The sequence below is a fragment of the Ambystoma mexicanum genome, chromosome 8, assembly GCF_040938575.1.
Source record: "Ambystoma mexicanum isolate Mex_15411 chromosome 8, UKY_AmexF1_1, whole genome shotgun sequence".
NCBI classification, from domain to species: domain Eukaryota; kingdom Metazoa; phylum Chordata; class Amphibia; order Caudata; family Ambystomatidae; genus Ambystoma; species Ambystoma mexicanum.
Window position 1 is genome coordinate 947646114 of NC_090929.1, and position 22465 is coordinate 947668578.

The following is a 22465-nucleotide window of genomic DNA, read 5'->3' on the forward strand; positions in this document are numbered from 1 at the left end:
TAATCTTTTGTAACAAATAATGCTTTTTTTCTAGTGAAAGCAAACCAGTATTGCACAATTGTACTTTTCAAAGTTCTTGTGCTTTGTGCACAATCATGCAGTGGCAGATAATTTTTACACTTCATTAAATTTACACTCTAATTATGAAAACAGTGCGCCTCATCACGAGTTGGGCAGTAGCCGTATTGGGATACCATACCGCCCAACTGTATTTGCGTTACTGCCTACCCTTCCAGCGGTATAACCGCCAGATCACAGGTTGATCTGTAAACATAATTCCCAATTCTCCATCAGGTCCATTCGACCCAATGGAGAATAATTGGTGCAATTGCTCCAGATTTTTCCGGCGTGTTTACCCCCAGCTCTGAGCTGGGGGTAAACACGCTATACTCTTGTTTGGGCAGACCATTAATTGCAGTGGTAATTGCGTATTTACGGGCTACTGTCCAACTCGTGATGAGGCCCCAATGTGTAAAATGATTAGTATGGCCAGTCTAGTTTACATCCATTCAACCTTGCAGTCAATGGGCTACATTACTATAAATGGTCAGTGGCAGCAGAGTCTTTGCCCAAGGGTGAGTGATGGTCATTACACTGATAACAGGTGTTAAAGACTCTCAAACCTTCAAGACTACAATGAAGACATCCAAAACCTCACTCTCCAGGAAGTGCAAGCGCTGTTCAAAAACCAAACAAATGAAAGTTACATTTGTAATTGAAATAGAAACTCTGCAAAACATGTCCCTGTGATAATCCAGATAAGAATTTAACTTTATTTAGCGCTTCATACATGGTTCATCCAAAATCTAGTCACTGTGATTATTATACCTCAGTCGATACTCAGTTTACTGACCTCTGAAGGATGTTAGCCAATAAGATAGCTCAGTCGGTTGAGCGCTCGTTGTTGCAATCAGAATGTGATCTGTAGGTTGCAAGTTCGAATCCCGGCAAGGCCAACTCAGCCTTTCATCCTTTCGAGGTTGATAAAGGAGTACCGACTTCGGTTTGGTGATAATTGTGATGAATATATTCTATGTACATCGCTTTGCCAAAAACGCTATATAAATAACCATGAGATTAGATATATAATTTAGCATGGAGTCCTTGCCTCTGCACAGTTGTATCATAACACTGACATTCCATTAGGTAGTAAACGCTTCAGGAAATGAGGCCTTTCATTAAACATCAAAAGCCAATTCTGCCATCGAACCTCAAAACACACAATACAATTCATGTTTGCTTTTCTATGCAATTGGCTAGGTTTGTGTGACTTCAACATTTAAATGTATACAGGAAAGATCAAATGGCCAGACCTTAGAGAAATAATGGAAGGCTGTGGCATGGTAATGATTTCCATACAGTTTTTGCAAGCGTTGGCTGGATGTCATACATTTTACTCTCTAGCAAAGGAGAAAAATCATTGTTACTCTCTTGAAATCACATTTACTCTCAAAGTTTAAAAATAGTGAGTAAAATACTCCCACCTCAAAATCTTATCTGGAGCACTGAGGGAGTCTATGTAAGCAGTGGGAAGGGTAGAGAAGTGATCTTTGCTCCAACGGTGCAGGTGGATGGCCAGGGTTGTTGTCAGCTGTTTGATGGCTCGGGCAATCTATGATTGAAATATTATTTGAAGGAAGGACTAGACCCCCACGTAGGGGACCATAATTTCAATGTCTGAATGTCTTTTTGCAAACCTATCGAGGGTATGAGAAAGAGGGGGGGGGGGGCGTAGATGGTGAATTGAATGAGTGTGTGATCAGTCACAGAGGGTTCAATAAAAAGAGAAGAGCCGAGAGTGGGGGATAAGAATACGAGATCAACAGAGTTGAATTGGGTGAGTGTAGAAAGGCCAGTAGGGGGTGAAGAGGTAGGTGATGTTGCTGATGGAAGACTGTTGGGTAGATGAGGCTGGAGTGGTCGGGGGGGGGCTAGAGACGGGCAGGCGGCAACGCCATGAAAAAGTTAGAAAGAGGAGAGAAAGTAATAAAAGTAGGATTCGTCGGAGCATGGGAGGAAAGGGTTAAGGGCAGTGCAAGGGATGGGCCTGAGGGAGCACAAGGAGGGTATTTACCATGTTGTCAATCAAGTGAGCCTGCAGCGATTCTTTGCATTTGGCAGGACCCAGGGCAAGTTTCAATTTGCTTGCGAACTGTTTTTAGGGAGCTATGCTACAAATCCCGATTTCAGGACTATTAGCACTTTACAAACTTTACTTGTAATGTTTGAATGTGCTGCGACGATCTCTGGGTCAGAGCATTTTTGGCGGAGCTGTAGTCCAACACAATTCTTTCCTTCAGAAACCCTTAAAAAATGCCTTCTTCCACTTAAGCATTATCAATTATTTTGAAATAGTAATCCCCCAACCCCTCAAGAGGCATTACACTTGAAGCAGATTAAAAGGAAAATTGTGCGCGCGAATCCCGCCAAGGTGTAGTGGACACAAAATAAATATTCCTTTGCGCATGCCCAGAGCATGCACCGTGCATCTAAGGTGAGATGGGAGCCATATCACAGATATCGCCACTCAAAGAAGCCCGGCCCAAGATCGATGCAACTGCCTTATAGAAACTATACGCGCGCACACACACACTGGAGGAACGCAGTTTATGGGTGCTGGCCTCAAACCTGCAAGGGTGCAGTAATCCAGAGTTCTTGTGCGAGGCTCTAGTCTATGCCATTCAAGTTTTCGTAGGTCATTATAGTCAACTTGAACCTGACCAGTAAGAGAACAGATAACTCTTCAGGCAGCTGTATGGAGACGCTCAAAGCAATAGGCACGGGTATACGGCAGAACTACAGTGCGGGTTGACACAAACCTAGCCGTCAACGATGGCCGCTCACAAGGTGCAGACAGCGACGGAAAACTCGCGCAAGAGACTTCCACCCGTCTGCATCATATGAAGCCCATGCACACCACACCTTGTTTCATTTAAGTGTTATGGGGCCATGGACAGACTACTCTGGGCTCCGAGTGCACACACCGGCTGCCGCCAGTGCTGTAAAATGTTGTTCTGGATCATAATTACATGAACATTCCCCAGCCCACGGGGATGCAACGTGTACACGGACAGTCGGTCACACTCCTAGTATTGTGCTGCCAGGCAAGGTTACAGAGCACTGCGAAATGGGATACTCCCAGGGAAACAAGTGCAAACAAAGGACGGGCACGATACTGCGGACTGGCTGCCTTCCATCATCAATAAATTAAACCTTCCGGTGAGTGTGGGGTGGGGAAACGGTACAGGCATAGAAATAGGGGGAATTCCTACCAGATGTATACCCTCGCCCAGATGGAAAACAATAGCGCTTGTCCAAGGGCACGGCACATTGGCCCAGCAACACCCGGGATATTGGACTGGAAGGTGACCCGGAAGTAGCGGTTGGTGGTATGGATAGACCCCATTCCCAAACAATCCTTGTACCAACAAGGGATAGAACTTTGAAACTATGAGGTGGTAGATTGGGAAACATGCAAAAGCAAACCATTCAACATACGAGTACAGGTTGCTTTTTAAAAATTTGTTTTAATCGACCCATGACGTTCTGCATAGAGCTTCAGGGAACCGTTAGACTACAGCCTTTGGAACCCAAAGTCCACCTTTCATCCCATGAATAGTGTTCATCACACAGGGTGAAGAGAGCAATGGAAGGGTAAGCGGCAAAAAGACAGCAAGACAGATCCTTCTTATTGGGACACCTGCTCCTTGTTTCGCCCCCCCCCGCCCCCCTTCACTCTCTGACCAGCCCCCTTGGGTCCTCTCCCCTCACCCACTTGAGGCAAAAAACCCTGGATCAGCTTTGACTTCTCTCTATCTCCACACATCAGACCTTCAGACCTTGCCAAGAAGTCCAACTTTCAGCTCCAACTCCTCAGGGGCATTCCAACTTTCCCCACCTTCCCCCAGAAGCTCAACATCTCCAGAGCCCTGGTTTTCTCTAGGCTTGACTACTGCAACAGCCTCTTCCTCAATCTGCCTCTTTCCTCCCTTCGCCCCCTTCAACTAATCTAGAATAGGACTGCAAGACTTACCCTTGGCCTCAAGCCCAGGGACTACAGCCCTACAATCTCTCCACTGGCTCCCAGTGACAACAAGGATCAAATTTAAGACCCTTTGCATCATCCACAAGGCTGTCTGGGGCCTGGGATCGCTCTACATCCAGCTTGCCCTCCCTATATACCTCCCTGCCAGTGTCCTTCGGTCCTCTGGCTCCAACTCTCTGCAGGTCAAACGTTTCTCAAAGCAGAGAGAGGTAGATCCCTCTCCTTGGCTGGTTCCCCCTCTGGAATGGCCTCCCAGCCCCCCACAGACTTGAGCAGGATCTTCTTAAGTTCTGCAAACTTATCTAGACCTTTCTTTTCTCCTCTTCCTTTCCCCCTCCCTTGCTAATGCTCCCTCTGCTGCTACAACAGGGGCCTGGTACCTTCAGTCACACAGGGGCCAGACCACCGCTCCTACAAGTCCCCCCCAGCATCCCTTCCCCGGACTAGCCCTAACCTGGTCCCCCTGTCCACTGCACTCTTCCTCCCTTCCCCCTTTATTTGCGTGCGCTGGCACTTGCCGCCTTGCCCCGCCCAGCACTTGCCCACCCCGCTCCCTTTGGGCATGCCACTCCTGCACTTCTCCCTCCATCCCCTCCCCTGGCACTTACCACCTTGTTTTGCACTTTCACCGTAGGATTGTCTCAATGCCAATATAACAATTGGTTGTTCTACTTCTTTCCCATGTCCCCCCCATCCCCTCATCCCCCCCAACTTATCTTGCGGCGCCTGGAAACACTTGTGCATAGGTGCCATACAAATGTCCAATAAATAGTTCAAGAAGCTGAGGCCCACTTCCAGTAACCAATTTGCGAAAATCATTGTTCCCTTCAATAACAATATTTGTTCCACCACAACATCAGTTGTGCATGATCAAAATGTCACTGACAATATAGGTTTAGATAAAGGTGGGGGAGGGAGACTAGTAGAAAAGCTGTTGACTGCTGAACCAGGAGATGGTAGTTCTAATCTTTGCAGAAAAAAGGCAAGCCTGGGGAAACCGCTATCTACCTATACTTCAATTTACTTATCTATCAAAATTAGGAGTGCATAGAACCCAAGGATTGTTACGTAGTCGTCCTCAATGTTTTGGAAGCAGTGGACATAACAGACCATGCAACCTTCTTGCCCAGCTTGCTGAAAATTGTGTGAAAGAAGGCACAACCAAGTCCATGTTCAAAAATCGCACCCACCAGGTCAAAGTGGGGCCCTTCTTTTTTTTTTTTCCTTCTAACAACCAATCTCTCCTGTGGAGCCCCACAAGGTTCTCTGTTCTTGCCTCTTCTTTTCACTGTCTAAATGGCCCCTCTTAAGAATATTCTTGAAAAGGCCCAACACTGGATACCACACGTATCCCAATGACATGTAAACTGTTTGTGGCCTACAAGCGGGCTGTCGGCGTAGTGATAAAAGCCTCCACCATGTCAGCAAAGTGGATGCAATAAACACTGTCCCATTTCATCTACTTGCAAAAATGAAAAAGCCACGTTGCTCGTTTTTGACTGTTCCCCTCAATGGGCTCAGCTCTTAAACAGCCTACAGGTCTCAAGCGGAGTAGGGGCTCTTGTTTTTTCTACAAGTCATCAATGTTGTCAAAAATCCCAACAGGTGTAACCATCGAGAAACACTCCCATAGTAGTCCCTTCTTGCATTGACTAACGGGATGGGATGGGTTCTTGAGAAGGTTCCCAGTGAAGTCTATGCCCAAGGAGAGCGCATTATTCCTCAGCTTGCCTGGTCTTGGGGCTAGAGTGTTGATAGCACAGCACCAGCCCTGTAGATTCACAACTAGCTACCATTCAGAGGCCAGCGTCTTAGTCCACAAAATCCTATGTTCATTTTTCCAAATCGGCAATTTGCGCAAATGTTTAGAGGCGTAATTCTAAAAACCCCTATAGATCCAGAATCCATTAAAGTTAAATTAAGTTCTGAAAACCTTCCTTTTCCATCAAGTGTTGAACTAAACAACTCCTAATCATGATACTTTTATTTATACATCTCTACAGGAACTGCTTTGCCCCCACACCATTTTGCACCCCAATCCCAAAGCATTTAGGAGGCAATCATCAGAAGCATTTACACTTTACATAAGAGATCTCTTTACCTGGCAGCTAAGGTCAGCTTCTGATGCACAGCCGGTCCAGGTTACAAGTTGACAAGCATGTTGTCTGCAGGAACTTCAATGGATCCCATATCACGTAGTCCGAAAAAATAGATAACGGGGTGTCTCACTTCTTGACCTGGCACTAAAGGATGGCACGGGCAAGCAAGGAGCACATGGTGAAACATTACAGGAGACCTCAACCCAAGGAGTATCGAGAGGTGCAGATCCACAACGGTGGGCAACCAGGCTTCCCAGACTAATGTTCCTTGAACAAAATGAGTAGGTATCAGATGAACATGTGGTAACGGCGAAAAAATAGGCACAGATCCAAACTTGCTAATTAATGATCAGACACACCGGATCCTCTGCTCAATGACCAATGGGCACTGGCCCAGGGAGCAACATCACATGGGATCAGGTCCAGGGCAGAGTAATGGATGTGCACGAACCCACCAATCCAAAACACCTGTTCCAAACATGCAAACAAACTTTGCAGACGATTAAGACGAACTCACAGAACTCCTCCAATGACACGACTTATTTATCATTTCATGAAATAAGGAAAATGGTTGGCCCAGGCGTGCTGCAACAGGGTCCCAGCCTCACAACCTCACAACAGTGAGCTTTTCCCTTTGTGCTTCTCATTCGCTCGATAGGAGATTGTGAAAACGGTCGTCGACGTTCAATCCAAAAGAGTTAAAAGTTGTTTCGCATAGCCCTGATGGGCAATATCCAGAAACACTAAAGAATCAGGCAACTGGTAGCAGACGAGATCCGGCTTTTGTGTGCCCGTTTTCCGCGTTTGGCTGCGAACAGGGTCAGCGCAAACAATGCAAGCAGCACTCGCCGCCTTCTGTCCAGCCTTCTCGGGAGAATGTGTGTAGAGCGAGGGGAGGGAGGGCGGAGGGTGGCGGGCGTGGGCACTGGACTCTCTTTGTAAGGTCTCCATAGAGAGCCCTCCGGATCTTCCATTGGCCCGCCAAACTGCGATTCCCAGCCAATCAAGGCAGCCTTCAGAGCAGGAGCAGTGGGGCAGGGCTTGCTCGGGAGGAGGAGATGCTGGAAGAGAGGGAAACCGCTCAGGAGGGCAGGGGGGCTCCAGCAGGAGCAGCTGCACAGGGGAACGGCCCAGCTGTCCTGTTGCCATGTTGGGAGCGTCGAAGGAAACACACTCAGCTTGAGCTGCACTTGTCAGAGCTCCCCGCTGCACAGAGAGCAGAGCACCAATGGAAGGCAGGGAGGGAGGGCTTCATGGGAGGTCCTAGGTGGAGGTAACCCGCCCCGCCCCCAACCCCGCAATTTATAACTCCCTAAAAGGCGCACTGAACATTTTGAACATGCCTTGGCTGGAGTAAGCTACCCATTACAGCCCTGCACAACTATCCGCGTGAAAAATAAGAAAATGCACGATTGCACTCTGTTTTTATAATGTACTGGGTAATATTTCTTTATTCCTTTTGTCGTGCACGCGTTCTCCCCCGAACCTGGGCAGGGATACGGTTTAACTCGTTATGGTATACGCAGGTAAATAGCCGAAGGCTTTTAAGGCAAGTATGCACCAGGCAGTGCACTAGATTGAATAAACCCTTTGACCTTTCGTGGTTGAATACACAACTGAGTTGGGTAATAGTCAGCAGTCCCACATTTCACAATTTTATGAAACCTCAAAATCCGCGGTTACGTAATCCAAACAGCAGGAGCGTTCTATGGTAAGACTAAAACATACCCTACTAACAAGGTAAAATGAATAGACTCAAAATGCAAGATAAAGTACTGGACAGTTGGGACCTCTCACAGTAACTCTTATTCACTGGATATACATTTTAAGATAGTGATCTTTTTGTTAAAGAATGCCAAGAGTTGGAGGGTAAGTTATTCTAACTAACAAAAGTGTCCCCAACTTTCGGAAGGCTTGCAGGAGCAAGCAGTGGCAAAGCCAAAGTATTGTACGTTTTATAAATATTAGCAAACCTTTTAAAGGGAGTTTAGGGGCAGGTAAGAACCACTGTAACTCATCCCTCGTACTCTGATTCTTCACAGGACTTGACGGGTCAATGGAATAAGGAGCCAGGTCGCTTTTCCCGCCTCAGCCCTTGATTCGAAGTAGTCGCAGCTTAGAGCAGCTCTCCGGTCAGTGTCTTTGGCTGATGCAAGGTCTCTCGGTGGCAGAATGCAGCCAAACACGATGCAGCACCCATCTCAGGACTGTATTCGATGCAGGTAAACTTTTTCGGATGGGGGTCACTGCAGCAGGGCGACGCAAATGGACTCACTTGTCGCAGTCTGGCTTTCCCTCCAATCTCGGTTCCCCTTGATGCTAAGAATATGAAATTTCGTTCTGGTAAGTCTTGTAGGACAAGCAGAAGATCCCCCAAGTTCCAGGCCTCAACGGGGAACGGTGACGTCAGCAGCACGGTAGCCCAAACTCAGAGCTGGTCAGCCACAGGGTAGTCCCGGGGCACTTCCGAAGGCTCTTCTTCACAGGGTACCGAGCCGACGTCAGGAATGGATGTTCCCTCCACTCCACAGGTCGCAGCTCCCTGGCAGGACTGCTGAAGATCGACAGCAAGACAGGGCTCTTCCAGGACAGCAGCAGAAGTTGGTCGCCAGGCCTCCGTCAGACGGGTCACCGGTCTCCCCACGGGTCTCACAGCTGGACAGGAGTCTTGGCTCCTTCGGGGTTTCTCCAGGATCTCTCTAGAGTGGGTGCAGCGGTCCTCTTATCCCAAAATCCAGGTAAGAGCCGAAAATCACACTAGCCAATAGCAGGACTAGCCCCACACACACCCCAGCAGTGGTCTAATCAGGACCACTGGTGGGAACACTCATGCATATCACTCAGACACACTGAACCAGTTTGTGGATTGGGACCAGACAGTCCCAGCCCACATCCTGCCAGCAAACACACATAGCTCTCCAGCAGCCCGCCAAAAACCTCTGCTTTCCCGGGCACTGGAAGTCCATATAGGGATTTTCCTGGCCTCACAGGCCAGGAAGAAGGCTAAAAGATAAGATGGCCAAAGGACAAGCGAAAAAACATGTGGCATGACCATGTTTAGCTATGAACTGTGGCTAGTGACCATACACTGTAAACACAGCAAGGCTAAAACAAAAAGCACAAAAAAAGGTAAAAAGTCACTGCTGCCACCAGCTTGTCCATTTTGCACACTTAGAGTAACCTCAACTCCTCTGAGTGGTGTTAGTCTAGGGCAAAACAAAAAGTGTACCCCATTGTACTGCATTGTACAATGATAAACAAAAGTGATACTTTGTTACTACTTTTAGTACCTTTCTAACAAGACAAAGGGAATAAATGATTCCCAGTACTGACGGTCTGAAGAACATGTCAGTTTCCCCATAACAGATGAGCAAAAGACAGTGTAGTGAAGTTAAAGGCTTCGCTGCACTGTAAGGTCAGGATCAAAAATAAAAGCAAAACGTTTGGGGGTCCATTAAAATGGAAGGAAAGGTACAGTAAAGAGAAATCGTTCCTAAAGAGTATCCTACAGACAAGGGGCAGCCAATGAGATATTAACCCACACATAATTCTATAAGTAGACATGTACCCTTAATCCAATCACTCCCATTAATAGGTTTTGCAAATGCCATGTAGGATGACGTCATAAATGACATATGTAAAAATATATAAACTCTGTAAAAACAAGATAAAATGTGAATACGCATGCATCTATTTTGATAGCTGTTGCATCTCCCTGCTTTATTTAATTGAAATTAAAGCAGTATTTGACCATCTGCCTTGTGTCTGTCTGGTTATTTGGTCTAAGATATTTACTGGTAATTCCATCTAGCGCACAGAAGACGCTTCAAAGTGCTAGAGCACATATGGTAGCAGTGCGGATGGTTCTGATCTTACAACCTAGTTCTAGGCTCAGATCCAGACCCAGGACGATCGCCTGCTCCTACCATTAGCTAGACGATTGCAGAGTTTCCTTCAGAGCGCATAGCATACAAGAATGTTCACGATTCGGTGGTCAGGTCCCCCTTCGATGAAATCCTTGTCCACTCCCCGCAGGCGCCCTGCTGACCGAAGCCGAACTGTTTGATTGTGGGAGAGTCGATGCCGAGGGACTCTGATAAGAGAGGAAATACATTTACTAAGAATAGTAAAGGAAGACGTGCATAGGGGAACAAATTGAAAGTGTACATGTATGGGGTATAATGTTTCCATTAAGCTTTTTACAAGCTTAAACTGATAACATATAAAACAACAGCAAAAATAAATGCGTGATTTTTGGTACAGGATTGACGTCAATAAGTTAAAATGAGATGAAATTAGTATATAATTAAAGAAGAGCCCCGTAAGATACTAAAAAAGAATGATATAAAATTGATAGAAAGTGTAAAATAAGGAGCAAGAAGAACATTGTTAGAAAAAATAAATTCTCAAAAGATAGGCAAAATATTTTCATTTACGGACTCTGAGCGGCGATTGATGGTGCTTGCTCAAAGAGATTAAAACTATATATTGATAAACCTAGAAAGAGGAATAACAGACTGGGTAAGTATCGTCAGTCTAAATTGACTTGCCACCATGGAGGACACACCTCTTTTACACCTATGCAGAACATTGCCGAGATATACAGTCAGAATAAGGAAATATCATTCTGAGTTGGTCAAGGGCATGATTAATAAAACACTTATGCCGTGGCCTCCAGAAGGCATCAACGTAAGGGTGTACCTCTGTGTTTTCTCAAGGAAAAAATGTAATTCACAAATTAGGCCCATCCATTTGGGCTATTTTCAGTCATTCTAACGGGTCTGAGTCTACGTGTACCTCCCACTAATACTTGTAAAATGTGGTTTCTAAAACTAAAAAGAGTGGGGCTATACAAGTACATCAGTTATTTCACACAACATCAAGGTTATATATACAGTTGAATGATGTATCATGTTTAGATAGTCCCCTCAAGAATTCACAAAATGGAAACATCTAATCAGAATATCATAATGGTTGTTACAATGTCATAAAATCAACAAGGTTAGGTTTTGGCATATAAACATAACGCTTAATCCAAAATAATAGTAATAATAAAGTCCACATATAGACCTGGAGAACTGTACCGAAGTATACACTAGTGGATCAAAGAAATCACATTAAATTATTGTATAACAGTACATAAAATGTCCATAAAGCTTGTGTAAAAAAAAAGAAATGAAAGGTTCAAAACAGTTATACATATTCTTTCTTCCAAGGCCGTTACTCTCCAGCCAGCTCTCTTTCTCTCCTAACCTTTGGTTCCAAAAGCGAAGTTATATGGATCCTGAAAGCCTTTGGCATTATCTTCTACCACGTTTCCTAAGGTCAATAAAAGGTGAAGTGGGAGAGAATAATGAGAATTCGTTGACATGGCCTGCAGAGGGTTCATCATCATTATGAAAACTGATATTGCGTCACATGATGGCATACATACATGCCACTCATAAAGGAGTGAAGTTAGAGAAAAGGTTGGTAGTTTTAGACGCTGGAAAATGTACCAGAGTGAGAAAGAAGATCCAGCTGAGAGGGAGTGGATGCTTAAACAACATACAGGAGATGTAACACTTTCGACTCCTATCTCCCACAACCCCTAAAAAGCAAGATGTAGATACTGAAGAGAAGGGATTTTATCCCATAAATTAAAGGCAGCAGCAGGGTATGTTAATCCAACGTATGAGCCTCCTGCTTATAGTAGTGAAGACAGCATGGAAGAGAATGGGAATCGAAAAGGCAAATATATACTAACACGCGATGAAGATAAACAGAGTGATGAGAGAAAGGATAGACAGGGCAGGCAGATAGAGATGGAGGAAAAGGCAGAGAGACAGAATGGAACAAAGGATACAGTGGGCGATGCATACCTCACACCGGAGCCTGATGTAAGGGGATGACAAGGATACAGAAGGAATGAATGGGAGGACAAATATTACTCAAACTAGAATGGAAAAAATGTGAGATGAGAAAGAGTAGGAGAGAGTAGAAGGAGAAACAAAAAGAGGCAGAAGCCCAAATATTAAGTACGTAGGTTGCAAAGAAGGCGAGAGGAAGAAGAGCTAATGGAAATAAGGAGAACAGAGTAAGAAAAGACCAGAAGTAGGGTATTAAAAGATGACACTGGATTTAGGACTTTTTAATTTTAACTTCTGAGTGAGTGGAACGTTTTTCTCACTCCCTCTTGTGTTTTTCTCTGACTAGGTGTATATGTTTACACTGTTTCTGGAGTCTGACAAACTCCATAGGCATCTGCTTTTTGTATAGTGACATACAGAGTACCCTCAGTGCAGTGTCACTAAGAAATCCTCTAGATTTCTCTTAAGGTTTAAATACCTTTTCTTGGGTAAACTACTGTTCCCAAGAACAGTAAGGTGAAATTGATCATACTTGCCTTTGTACCTAGTAGGTCCAGCACACACCATCTTATGTGGAGTGCTGGAGGGTTACCTAGTAGCCCGTTCTACTTTCTTATGCAAAATGTTTTGTTACCCGTACTACTTTAAATGGCTGATGGCAGTGGTTTACCTTTTACTACCAATGTGCGGTTTTACAGCAGGCTGAACCCTCAGCTGCAGTACAGCACCCATGGGTGACCATTTTGTCAAAATGGCCCCAGTCTTCTTTTTTCACCATTTTCTGTGTATGAGGTAGTTCTTGGCTTTTACTCTGTAAGTTGAGACAGGTTTGAGCCCTTTGTGTGTTTTGCCCTTGGCAGGCTTCAGCCCTGATGCCCACGCCCCTGGCTGCAGTGTGTCTGGAAGGGCAGGATGTGAGGGAGGGTCCCAAAACTCCCCTTTCCTTTTTCTCTAGGTGTGCCCGATTGAAACCAGTCCTGAATGGCTAACTGGCAGTTCGGGAAGGACAGCCACCCTCCTGGGTGATTGACAGCCTACGAATGAGAACGAGCTTAAAAGGCGAGCTTCTTGGGACTACAGGCAAAGTCAACCACTGGAAGAAACATCCATAGAAGAAATCATGAAGAGAAGCCAGCTGCAACCTCCTGGAGGTGAAGCCCTGCTGCTGTGCAGACTTCCTTTTTCTCATCGACAGTGAAGCTCCGGATGGAACGACTTCTCCCCTTGGGCCGGTGGGACCAACTAGCCCCAAGATGAACTCAACTTTGGCGCAACCTCCGACTTGCTGTGCCTCTCCAGTGCTGCAGAAGCCCAATGCCAGGGGTCAAGTGTCCATTATCGAGTGCAACGTCTTCCATTGAATGAATCCTGCCAATCCAGGAGCCTCCTAAGGACACCTAGAAGCAGGAAATCCCGATCCAGATTCCCCTCACCAGAGTCCAGGACAGAGGGAGCAAAGAAAGTCCAACCAGGATATTCCTTCTACATCAGTGCTGTTTGCGAGGCGCTGAAACCACGAAGAGCCGCTGAATCGTAGAAAATCCATAGCTAAGTCCTTTCCTGAGTACTTCCGCAGGAGCCTGCCAGACATCCTCCCTCTTGTCCCCACGACTGAGGCCCAGGAACAAGGATCTGCTTGGCTGTAGCAAGACGGAATACAGCTGGAACACTTTCTTCAAACCAGAGGTACTGTGGGTGCTTCGGGTACTTACCTTATTGCCATAAGTCGTGCTTTCTCACCCGAGAAGTGCACTGGCTTACCTTCATGAGTTGATTTCAACTCCCCTCGCACAGGCTTAACAGCTTATGTTCCGTCAGTGATCTTATTGAACTATCTGACTTTGTGAAAGACTTTATTCAAGAAGTGCATCAGAACTATGGACTTGCTACCATTGACTTTGGCTGTCCTTAAAAGGCACACTTCTAATTTACTCATGGGCTGTAATTTGTTGAACACTGTTACTGCTGTGAAAGGCTTACCTAGATTTAAGTAGGAGGATTCAAACTGTCTTCCCGTTTTAAGAAGAACAAGTTACTTACCTTATCTGGTAACGTTCTTTCGATGGGATGTTCCTCCGACGTATTCCACATCTATGACAGGTAATGTCCACAGCTGTGCCGCTTCGGAATTTCTTTCGGCAGAGGGCATCCTGCGTCAATGACGTCTATACGTTGTCCCTCGAGGGCCTCCGTCGAGGGTCGACGTCACCGGATGTTATATATAGGACGCATGGCCCCCGTAGCCTCAGTTATAGTTTTTTCCCAGAACGTGTGGCACCAATCTCCTGCCAGTATGACTGCAGAAAGCCTTGAGGAAACGTAAGCTGCAATCGCATAAGAAATTCTTAGTAGCAGAGCAGGCTGGGAGGGTTCGATGTGGAATACGTCGGAGGAACATCCCATCGAAAGAACGTTACCAGATAAGGTAAATAACTTGTTCGAGGGGATTGTGTCCTCCAACGTATTCCACATCTATGACAGACTTCCAAAGCATTACCAACATACGGAGGCGGGAAAATAATTTACAATTTATAATTTTAGAATGCCCAATTCAAATTGCTGAATAAAGGACTGCCTTACCAAAGGCCAAATCCTGCCCATGGATGGAGTCCAAGGAATAGTGTCTCACAAAAGTATGGACAGAGGACCATGTGGCTGCTTCGCAAATATTGCAAATTGGAACACCCCTCTGTAGAGCAGTGGAGGCAGCCACACCCCTAGTAGAGTGAGCCCGTAAGCCTACTGGAGGGTCCTTTCCCGCCAAACGGCAACACTCAGAGATCGTCAACATGATCCATCTAGACAAGGTCTGTTTGGAAACAGCCTGACCAAAGTGCCTTCCAGCATAACCAACAAAGAGCTGATCGTCCACTCTGTCCCGGGACATCCGTGAGAGATAGAAACTCTAAGCCCTTCTAGGATCCAACCTATGGAGCCTCTCCTCTTCCTTACCAGGATGTGGAGGAGGATAAAACGCTGGAAGGATCACCTTCTGGCTCAAATGGAAATCTGACACAACCTTCGGAAGAAAAGAAGGCCGCACCTGCAGGACAACCCTGTCCTTATGGAACACAGTAAAGTAACAGCAACCAAAAATACAGTTTTAAAGGACAACAGTTGCAACGTACAAGAATGTAAGGGCTCAAACGGAGCTCCCATTAGGAACTTTCAAACCAAATTCAAATCCCATCCCGGCACCTGGAAAGGTGACAGTGGAAACACATTAGTTAGCCCTTTTAGAGACTGAGAAATCAAAAGGGATCCTAAAATAAGAACATTCCTCAGACGAGCACTTAAATATGGACAGCCGCCAGGTAACCCATAATGGTACCCACTTGCAGGCCCCTGTGGGCTACAGAAAGCAAAAAAGGCAAAACCAAAGGAATGGAACATTGGCAAGGATCCACATTCTTTACCCTGTACCAGTCACAGAACTTTCTCCAACGGCAACGGTACAGGGATTTCGTTGCGGGCCTTCTGGCCGAAAGCAACACCTCAATCACGTCTTCGGGGAGGTCCCAATCCTTATACCTCAACCTTTTAGATACCAAGCATGAAGGCTGAGAGACTTGACCTCCGGATGGAGAACCCGACCCCCTCCCTTGAGAGCAGATCGTCTCGGTAGGGAAGACGGCGTGGAGGGCAGATGGACATGTCTAGAAGGTCTGGGTACCACGCTCTCCTGGCCCATGCCGGAGCAATGAGGATCATTCGGGAACCAAACCTCTGCAACCTCCGCAACACCTGCGGAATGACAGTGGGAAGGACCACTCCACTACCAACGCCTCCCCCAAGGCTCCTCTTGGAGGAAATTCCCGCGAGCAGAATCTTTCACACTTCCAGTTGACACTGGTGGCGAAGAGATCCACTTGTGGGGCTCCCCAAAGGCCGAAGATCTCCAACAGAACTTCCTGTGCCAGCTCCCACTCATGAGAGACCGTGCTCTGCCTGCTCAGAGCATCTGCCGCCACGTTTTCGTCTCCGGCCAGATGAACTGCCGAGATAGATTTTTCCTGCTGGATTGCATAGAACCAGAGCTGCATCGTCCCCCTGCACAACAGGCGTGACCCTGCCTCTGACCCCCCGCCCCTTTTTTTGTTGAGGTAGTGCATGGCCACTGTATTGTCTGTCATAATCAGAACATTCTTCCCTCGCACAGACGGCAGAAAAGCCTTCAGGGCTAGCCTGACGGCCTGCAGCTCTAACAGATTGATGTGGAGTCTGGACTCCGACGGAAACAAACGGCCGCTGGCTGTCAACTCGCTGGCATGAGCTCCCCAACCTGTGAGGGATGCGTCCGTCGCGACGGCCTACACAGAAGATCCTCTGCGACTGAAGGCGGAATCTGAACAGGATCCGACATCCTGCCGGAGAACTGCAACCACAGCATCTTGAGAGCCCCCTGTAGAGATCTCATCTGCAGCCTGGCCTCTGGCACCAGGAAAATGCAGGATGCCATGAGGCCGAGCAACCTCAAGAACTCGAACGCCGGGAGACTTTGGGCACGTTGAAATTAGTCCACCATCTGCAGAATGTGATGAGCCCTCACCTGGGGAGGTGAACACTGCCCCAGGGATGTGTCAAGCACTGCTCCAATGTATTGGAGCCGCTGGAAAGGTGTCAAATGAGACTTCTTTAAATTGAGGGAGAAGCCCAGCTTGTGAAGGGAGTGGTAGGTGACGGACAGATGATCTAGGGCTTGCTCGTGGAGAGCACGCCCTGATCAACCAATCGTCCAGGTAGGGGTAGATGTGAATCCCCCCCTTTCATGAGATACGCTGCCATCACCACCATCGGCTTGGCGAAGACCGTCGGGACGGAGGTCAATCCAAAAGGCAGGTCCCGAAACTGAAAATGCAAGTCGCCAACCGCGAACCTCAGGTAGTTCATGTGCTTGGGATGAATCAGCACATGAAAGTAAGCATCCTTGAGGTTGAGAGACACCAACCAATCCTGAAGTTGAAGGGCCTGGAGGACTTGAGAAAGAGTTACCATCTTGAACATGTCCTTCCTGAGGAGCTTGTGCAGCCCACCCAAGTCCATGATGCGTCTCAATCCCCCGTCTTTTTTCGGGATAAAAAAATAAGGGGAATACCATCCCTTGTTCCTCTCCGCTACAGGCACCAGTTCTATGGCGCTGTTCTCCAGGAGGGATACAATTTCCTGCGCAAGGTGTGGATCCGGACGCTTCAAAGAGAGCTTCCCCAGTGGACTGTCGGGAGGCCTCTGGCGGAAGGGAAGACAGTAGCTGTGGGTTATGGTCTCCAGAACCCACACATCTGAAGTAATGGCACACCATTCTCCAAGATGCTGCGTAAGTCTGCCCCCAACCCGCGGACCATGGGACATGGCCTTATGACTGAGTGAACGCGGCTGCAGCAGTGCCTGAGGGCAAAGAGGCAACTGCCCGAACAGCTTTGGCATCTGGAGTACCTTGCTTTCCACATCTGGTACTCCTACGGTGGCCCCTTTGACTGGCAGCTCCTCTCGATCTACCAAAGGAAGAGTAGTACCAAAAGGAACCTCCCCTCCATGGCTGTCCCCTAGGACGAAACGGCAGAGGTTGACGTACTGCAGCGCTCAAAGACTTTGCTGCCGCTTTGGAGGTCTGCAACCTCTCAAGGCTCTTGTCAGCCTTGCTGCCAAACAGATGGACACCATCAAAGGGCATGTTGAGAAGGCGAGATTGCACATCAGGAGCAAACCCCGACTTCCGCAACCACGCAAACCTGTGTATCACGGTGCTCGCAGCCATGGACCGACTGACAGTCTGCCGTGTTCAAACCCGACTGAACGGCTTCACACATGGCATCCTTGCCGTCTTGCACGAGGGGTAGAAACCCATCCCGTTCCTCCCCTTCGGGAATATGCTCAGCCGCCAAAGATGCACAATTCCACAGCGTGTGAATGAATCTCGCCAAGGCACAAACTGAGTTGGCTGCCTTCAAAGCCATACCCCCAGATGAAAATACCTTCTTCGCCCAACCATCAAAGCGCTTTTTGTCCCTATCAGGAGGGATGGTAGGGTACGCAGCCTGCTTTGCGGGGACCGTAGCCGCCTGCACCACCAAACTCTCCGGAGTAGGGTGTGTCAACAAGTAGCAGGGGTCACTACTGGCTGGGCGGTATTTTTTCGGAAGCGACTTATTCACTGCCGGGAGACTCTCTGGAGCAGTCCAAGCCGCCGCCACCCTTCTTTGCAAAGCCATGTGAAATGGCAACACTGTGTGTCAGTGGGTGGACCTTGGTCCAGGATGTCTGTCAGATCATCCTGATCAAAAGCAACAGGTGGAGCAGACCACCCCAAGTATTCAGTCACTCTCGACATGAGACGCTTATAAGAGCATGCGTCCCCGGCTCAGGCCTGCCAAACTCCACCTCCGGAGAGGTGTCAAGACCACTGGCGTCATGCAAGGACTGATGGAGTTCCTCCAACTGACTGTGCCCAGACACAAGGTCATCAGGAGGCACAGCCATCTCCTCCTCAGACCCTTCTTCTACCCCCGAAATATAATCCAAAAGGTTGGAACAGATCCAATCTGGGAGGAGGAACAGAGTAGGGCTCAAAAACAGGCCTCAAAGAGAGCCTTCCCCGGAAGTTCCACAGCCCTCCGGGGCACCTCTGGCAAATCCTCCACAAACGGCATCGAGGGAATCGGTGTTGGCCGAGGTGCCGAAAAACTCTTTGAGGGCGGAGCCTCGAGAGAGCCCCTCGACGGAATTGGCGCCGATGGCGTTGACGCCTTCTTCGAAGGCTTCACAGGTTCCGACGGTCTCGATGGCATCGAGGGCCGGGACCTGGACCTGGCACGGTTATGGCGATCTCGCTTGTCCGAGCGGGACCTCGACGGCTCCCGATGATCGCGCCAACCGCCCGAGCCCGAAGGCGTGCGACTGGTGGACTGAGCCTGTTCTTTTCCGGCTTCTTTTGAAGGAGCAGACGGAACTGTGCCTGAATGAATCCCATTCGGCCGGCGACGAAGACTTGGTGGGACAAGTCAACCGTCTAGCAGAGTCCTCCTCCGACGAAGACGGGGAAGGCGACCGAGACAGCGCTTCCTGGAATGCCTCGACGAGGCAGAGGAATGGCGGGAACCACTCGTAGACCGAGACCGCCTCGACTTTTGCCGACGTGGAGAGTCGCCACTCGAGTCATCGGTTGAAAGCCCAGCGGACTTTGACTTATGGGGCTTAGACACCATACCTACCTTCAATTTCTTCTTACGTTCCCGCAAGGCCTTAGACGTCAGGGACCGACACTCCTCGCAGTCGTCGGTGGCGTGGCTTTCGCCAAGGCACCAAAGGCAGATGTCGTGCAGGTCCGTGATGGACATCTTCGACCCACAGTCCCAACACTTTTTAAAGCCCGACTTTGGGGTAGCAGAAGAAGACGAAGACCTATTCAAACAGAAGAATCGAGCACGCCGAGATTCTGAAGCAAACACGTTGTGGAAAAAACAGGCTACGGATGCCATGCGTCCTATATATAACATCCGGTGACGTTGACCCTCGACGGAGGCCCTCGAGGGACAACGTAGTGACGTCCGACACAGGACGCCCTCTGCCGAAAAGTTTTCTGAAGCAGCACAGCTGTGGACATCATCTGTCATAGATGTGGAATACGTCAGAGGACACAATCCCCTCGAAAGTATGTTCCAACCTTTCTATTTCCTTAACCCTTCCTTCCTGAAACCCAGAGTCTAAAATTTATATTGGTGTTTAAGATAAATGCAATATTATCCTTGTTAATGAAGTTATTTCAGGGTGTAGGAGAAATGAATTAGCATACCCAAAGAGTATCCAACAACTTCATTGACTTTGTAAAGTGATTCCAAAATTTGCTTGACTGTTACAATTGTCTTTTTAAAGAATGCTTAACCAAAACTGAATAATTGCATGTGTAAATAAACAAATATATATTTATAACTGAAACCTTGAAGGTGTAAGTGTTACTTGGCTACGCGTTTTGACTTATTTCATCTGTACAGCTCACATTTACCCCTTTTGAGATAGGCCTGGCTGCTCAGTCACACTAGCAACTTGTGTAGTACAGACCTATACCAAAAGGTGGGTTACCTAATACCAAGCAGATAAGTCTTGTGCAGTCTAACACAGTGTGACTGCCCCAATTCTTACCTAACAGTATGCCATAGGAGCATAGGGCCCATAGAAGCACAAGAATGACTGGAAGAAGAAAAAGGGTCACAACAGTTCCGAAGGGAACTGCAAGGAAGGTTGCGATCAGCATGGACTGGTGGGCAGGACGCAGAAGACAAGAGCAGAGGCTTGGGAAACTATATAGGCAAATGAGATTTAGCGGAAGGTGTGGAATTCAAGCGAGTACTGAAAGCTCCCGATTAAAGGGAACTGAAGGTAGATCAGGGGGATGTCATAACAGACTATCATAGAACAATGTCTTTAACCAGGTTAGATCTTGATGATATAGAAGAAGAAGAGAACAGTCGTACAAGTTGGGACACAATAATGGCAGATGAAGAAAGCACTAAGAAAAGGCATATATGGATTTTCAAGAGAATCAAGCCTAGATAAAGGGGTAAAATGGTCAGATTTAGGAGACCCTATAGAAAAAACGTTCAAGGGGGAAACGCTCTTCCCTTGAATTTTCTTAAAAGTACATAATTCAACTGAAAGCACACAATTCTCTTGAATACATACAGTTCTCTTGAATCATTTGTTCAAGGGGGAATGCCTTTCCCTTGAACCTCCTCGAAGTACATACAATTTTCTTGTTCCTGTTTTTACAACTTCACAGAGGAGTATTGACCCCTGGACTTTCTCAGTCTTTTCCCTTTCCCTGTGTACTCTCCTACCAGGATATTGCAACACTATAACTTTGCTTTAGAAAGGGGGATGGGTCCTCCCTTTTCCAATGTTCGACAATTTCAGACTGGGATTTCAATCCCTTGTTTCTCTTACTCTTCTTCTTACCCCTGGTTTACTCGCCTGCCATGGTGTTACAACTTTCTTACTTGGGTGCGGGTTCCAGCCTCGCAGATTGCCTGGTTCACTATCCTACCAGGGCTTTTCCACCTTCCATTCACTCTCTGTTGTATCCACAAAAACAACACTTTTCATATGCTTGGTCAGCTACCCTTTCTTAACGATGTCCACTTCAGTTTTACTTCTCTTGATTTGGTTCTTAATACTGTGACTCTTAATAACGTTCTCATCAGTTTCACTTTCCTTGCTTCGACTCTTAACAATGTTCGGATTGCTATCAACTGTTTCACTTTCTTTGCATGGGCTCTCGTGTACCGTGTATCATATGCGGCATGCACCCTGAAATGCCCCGGTAACCCGTGCACTCTCCCCGGCCTTTTGTGGCTGCTTCAGTGTTCTTCACCTTTCACCAACAGCTTTGCTTTCAACTTGCTCGCTAATGGCGAGTTATGCAAGCCCTTCTTCTGCCTTTCCTCCTTGGTGCTGCTGCAGCTCCAGCTGCCGTTGACAGAGATGTGGCAAACTTCTCCTGGTTTCACTTCTCTGCATGCCGCATCGCTCCTCTGGACGGCGTTCCGCAGTCCACTCCTCCCAGCCCTTCCGAACGGCATAAGAACAGGGTAACCGCTGATGCAGCATCTGCCAGTCTACCTGCTTCTCTGCCTGCTTCCCTCTGTCTGTTTTATATGTCCCGGTCTTATTTTGCATTCTCCAACGACTAGAACGCAGGCGTTGGTTTGCCACGTCTGGTCATTCACATCACTCCATCCCTCTTCCCGGGCTCAGTATTTGAAAGGGGGTGAGCAAACAGTGTTGGTTAGAAAAACCTGGGCATTCACCATCTACATTACAACAAGCCATAAGTGAGTGTTGCAAAGGTACATGGTTGTTACTAAAAGATATAGCTGAAGGGTTGTTTTTATTCAATATCTCTCTGCCTCCCTGGAGTTTGTCCTCCCCTGCGGGGTCCTCCCACAGATAGCCACCCCCAGGATCAGAGTCAGGTGGCTTCTGCCTTTCCCTGGCCACATAGGAGAAGCCTCCCTCCAGGGAATCAGTGACAGATTCTTCACAAACCCTTCTGGCTGCAACATATGACAAAATGTTTCCACTTTTTCAAATATCAAATAACAGTGTCTACTGTATGGTTTTCTGGCCTTCCTTAATATTTCCATGCATCTTGTTTGAAGTGGGAAGCGTCCAAACTCTGACTTCAGGAGCCATGCCAATGACTGTGGGCAGGAATGTGTTAATTGTCTGTGTTGCTTTGGACTATCTGGTTTTACGGGTGGTTGAACGGCCATCCTTGTAAAGGTGGGGATACCATGTTTGTGTTGCCCACATTGACGCAATCAATTTGGAGTGCACTATTCGTGAAGGATCTAGTGTACCACCTTGCGCAGCAGAGGCATAGGGAACAGGAGGGAGCTTATGCAAATATCCTGCACCAACCCATCCACAGAGCATTCCCTAGATACCCTTTCTGTGGATACCTGGATGCAAAGTTGGGG

The 22465-nt window shown here is 47.4% G+C and overlaps 1 protein-coding gene across 7 annotated transcripts in view; it reads right to left on the reverse strand.

Annotated features, from left to right (window-relative positions):
• Positions 1 to 22465, reverse strand: part of PHC2 (polyhomeotic homolog 2) — a 1003431-nt gene that overhangs the window by 215815 nt on the left and 765151 nt on the right. The window contains exon 1 of one of the 7 annotated variants that reach the window (XM_069610857.1): positions 6147 to 7057. The exons of the other annotated variants lie outside the window; for them this stretch is intronic. The gene's annotated coding sequence lies outside the window, so the exon portion shown is untranslated. Of the gene's footprint in view, positions 1 to 6146; positions 7058 to 22465 lie in introns of those variants that run through there. 7 annotated transcript variants of the gene reach the window in all.